A 4,487-nucleotide genomic window follows, 5' to 3' on the forward strand; every position below is an offset into this window, starting at 1 on the left:
GCTTCATGTAATGGACTTCATACCACAGCGACGTGACATCTCCCGTCTCCTCACTCCTGCTGGCCTGGCGTCAAACAATCTGCCTGTTACTGAACTGAACTCCTTCCAGTGTTTGTGCTGAGATCCAAATCTCTGACAGTGAAACATCTGTTACTGGACCAGGGGACGCCAACACAGGGCACCAGCCTCTCCCCGACATTGTTACCGACAGCCCCCCACCGCTTGCCTTGCATGTCCAGGATAGACTTACCCTTGGTACAAGAATGGAAACGAATACAGCACGGCCAACAGAATTCATTCCAGTTAACTGGGACACTTGGTTAGCCCTGGTCACCATTCTCACTCCCTCACTCAATCCATCCCAGCAGCTTTTTAACTCTCTCACACTGGGACACAAGGATTCCAGTGGAAGGGGAACAAGCTCCAAGTTCAACTTCGACCATTCTGGTCGTGACAAGTTATAATTGTGCTGAGCTTACAATAGTCATAGAGTCATACAGCACGGAAACAGACCCTTCGGTCCAACCCGTCCATGCCAATCATAATCCCCAAACTGAACTAGTCCCACCTGCCTGCGCTCCAAACATTTGTTATTCATGTACTTAGCCAAATGTCTTTTAAACATTGTAACTGTACCCGCATCCACCACTTTCACCCTTTGATTAAAAAAATTGCCCAAGTCTTTTTAAAATCTTTCTCCTCTCACCTTAAAAATAAGCCCCCGGTCTTGAAATCCCCCACCCTAGGGAAAAGACACCTACCATTCACCTTACCTACGCCCCTCATGACTTTATAAACATCTATAAGGCACCTCGCAACCTCCTACACTCCAGTAAAAATGTCCCAGCCTATCCCTATAACTCAAGCCCTCCATTCCCAGCAACATCCTGGAAAACCTCTTGTGAATCCTCGCCAGTTTAATAATATCCTTCCTATAACAGGGCAGCCAGACTGGGCACAGTACTCCAGAAGGGGCCTCACCAATGTCCTGTACAACCTCAACATAACGTCCCAACTCCGATACTCAAAAGGGCTGAGCGATGAAGGCAAGCATTCTAAATATCTTGTTAACTACCCTATGTATACCTGCTGCGCTTTTCCAGCACCACACTTTCGACTCTAATCTCCAGCATCTGCAGTCCTCACTTTCTCCTATGTATATGTGACACAAACTTCAAAGAATTATGTACCTGGACCCTTAAGTCTCTATGTTCTACAACACCAGTGTGGAAGACATTTACAAAGATGTTGCCAGGACTCAAGGGTCTGAGTTACAGGGAGAGGTTGGACAAGCTAGGACTTCTTTCTTTACAGCCTAGGAAACTGAGGGGGGACCTTATAAAAGTGTATAAGAAATGACATCACCACCAACCCCCAGAACCCCCATCCAGGAGAAAGATATAAATAGAAAGCAGGAGACAACAGCTTCGCTTCACTTGGAGGTCGCCACTGATGACGTTACCTAGCCAGGTCTGGATATCAAACCTACAGCTCAGTGAGCAAACCTACACCCTAAAGTGTATAAGATCATGGAGCGAGAGTGAATGCACTCAGTCTTTTACCCAGGATTGGGGAATCAAGGACTAGAGGGCATCAGTTTAAGGTTAGAGGGGCAAGAATAAAAGGGAACCTGAGGGGCAACTGTTTTACACAGAGGGTGGTACACATATGGAATGAGCTGCCAGCGGAAGTAGTTGAGGTGGGTACATTAACATTTAAAAGGCATTCGGATAAAGACATGGATAGGACAAGTTTAGAAGGGTATGGGCCAAGTGTAGGGAAATGGGGTTATTGTGGTTGGCATAGCACAGTCTGGGCTGAAGGACCTGTCTCCGTGCTATAGGACCCTATGACTACCCAAAGCCCTACATCTAATTGTACAACTCCTGCCCTTGTTTGTTTTACCAAAATGCAATACTTCACATTTATCCAAATTAAACTCCAACTTCCACTCTTCAGCCCAGTTATTCAATTGATCTTAAGAGCTTCTTAACGCATCAGTTGACCTGACATCTCCTGCTGAACTTCATCCCTTCAGAATCCTAAATTATTAAAGGATCGGCTGAAAATCCCTGAAGATTTTGTTTCTGTTTTCTATAACTAAAGCCTCTGTGTACGTGGATATTTTCCTTATAGTCTCTGTGTGTCCTACACCCTAGGATTACTTTACAATAGGATTCTGGTGGTGCTGGGTTAATGTGGTGGAAGGTGTGTTGAAATGTGATTATAAGGGTCGATTGTCAGTCTGTAAATCCTGCCAGTATGTCTGAGGGCAGGTAACCAGAGCAGGAGAGTCTTCAACACAGAAGGCAACAGCTCGCCACTGTAGCATTACTGCCTACAAGCATGGACCATCCATACTAGGTGGACTGGCCATGCTAAATGCCCCTAGCATCCAGGGATGTGCAGGCTCGGTGGATCAGCCATGGGAAATGTGGGGTTACATGGATAGGGTAGAGGGATGGGTCTTGGTGGGACGCGGGGTCCAATGGCTTGCTTCCACATTGTAGGGAATCTATGATTGTATGAGTGATCTCTGTTCAACCCTCAGGGATGAAGGTTGAAGGACAGACAAAGTTCCCTGCAGTAGAGTTCCATTAAAGAACGCAGTTCTCCAAGTAAGATCTGGTCATTGTACTGTACACATTGAGACAGCATGGTGGCTCCGTAGTCTGCACTGCTGCCTCACAGTACCAGGGATCCAGGTTCCCTCCCACCCTCAGATGATTGTCGGTGTGGAGTTCACAAGGGGCAGCACAGTGGCTCTGCAGTCAGCACTGCTGCCTCACAGCACCAGCGTCCCAGGTTCGATTCCAGCCTCAGACTGTGTGGAGTTTGCACATTCTCCCTGTGTCTGCGTGGGTTTCCTCCCACAGTCCAAAGATGTGCAGGTCAGGTGAACTGGCCATGCTAAATTGCCCATAGTGTTAGATACATTAGTCAGAGGGAGTAGGTGGATTACTCTTCGGAGGGTCAGTGTGGACTTGTTGGGCTGAAGGGCCTATTTTCACACTGTAGGAAGTCTAATCAATAAATCCTTGGCACAACGTGTGGAGATTTCCCCATTCCTTTCTCTCTTTTTACTCTGAGACTTCCATCGTTCAATGCACCATTTACAACTGTCGGTATGTGCTGCTGGCCCCTCTGAGAAGGAGAAATTCAAGGTTATTTTATTGCAATTCACCAATTAACCCCACTACCCCAGTCACTGGGGACAGGAACAGTCACAATTCTCACTCTCTCATTCTCACACTCCTTTTGTACAGTCTCATCGTGTGGAGATGTTTGGTGAGGGCCGGCTCATGCGCAGAGGCTGCTGTCATTTGTACCTTCCTGCACTGAAAACGGTTTTGCTGGTAAATCATACCCTGGGTTTCTGCTCTTTGTTATTGTACGGCACAAGTATGTACTGCAGATGCTGGAGATTACAGTCAAGAGCGTGGTGCTGGAAAAGCACAGCAGGTCAGGCAGCATCCGAGAAGCAGGGGAGTCGACGTTTCGAGCAAAGGCCCTTCGTCAGGAATGATGTTCTTGTTGGATGTCAGGTTTTGGCAGTTTGTCCAAATTGTACACACCTGCTCTAGCGTCCCATACCATTTAAAAATAACATCCAGTAATAGCTCTACAATCCAGCACCTTTCCAAAGGGAATGTGATCTATACATGAAAAGGAAAATGTTGAGGGATTACGTTGCAAGCTTGCGGGATAGATAGTACAGTGTTAATCATGTTTATCCTTTACAATGTGCAAGAAACCTGCCTAAATCAGGTTTAATTATACAATTCAAAAGGGAATTACACGCATTTGAAGAAAGGGGGAAGACAGAGAATGATGCTGGTGAAGTGCTCACTCAGACAATCGGTGCAGATACAATACGCTGACTGACCTCCTTCGGAGCTGTGATCCTCTAGTGCAGTACTGAGGGAGGGCCACATTGTCAGAGGCACACCTTTTCAAAGAGACGTTAAACCAAGTCTAATCTACTCCCTCAGGCAGACATAAAAGAGGAGCAGGAACGTTATTCCCAGTCTCCTGGTCTCCATCCACATTGAAATGAGATTCTAGGTGGTTACCAGATTGTAGACGACCCAGCTGACAGTTTTCTATAGTGACAACAGTTGCTTCCAAAGGTAATACCTGCAATATTCCTGAAGAGTAAATACTAAACAAGTCTTTACTTCAGTTGCATTCTGCTTCCCCCCTTATTTATTTCTGGATTCTAAGGCTTGAGGATTTTTTAATAGAATCCTACAGTGTGGAAACAGGACCTTCGGCCCAAGTCCATAATGACCCTCTAAAGAGTAACCCACCCAATCCTATTCCCCCATACCCTATATTTACCTCTGACTAATGCACCTAACCTGCACATCCCTGAACACTATGGGTAATGTAGCATGGCCAATTCACCCTAACCTACACATCCCTGAGCACTATGGGGGTAATTTAGCATGGTCAATTCACCCTAACCTACATATCCCTGAACACTA

Source organism: Chiloscyllium punctatum, chromosome 17, assembly GCF_047496795.1.
Source record: "Chiloscyllium punctatum isolate Juve2018m chromosome 17, sChiPun1.3, whole genome shotgun sequence".
Taxonomy (NCBI): domain Eukaryota; kingdom Metazoa; phylum Chordata; class Chondrichthyes; order Orectolobiformes; family Hemiscylliidae; genus Chiloscyllium; species Chiloscyllium punctatum.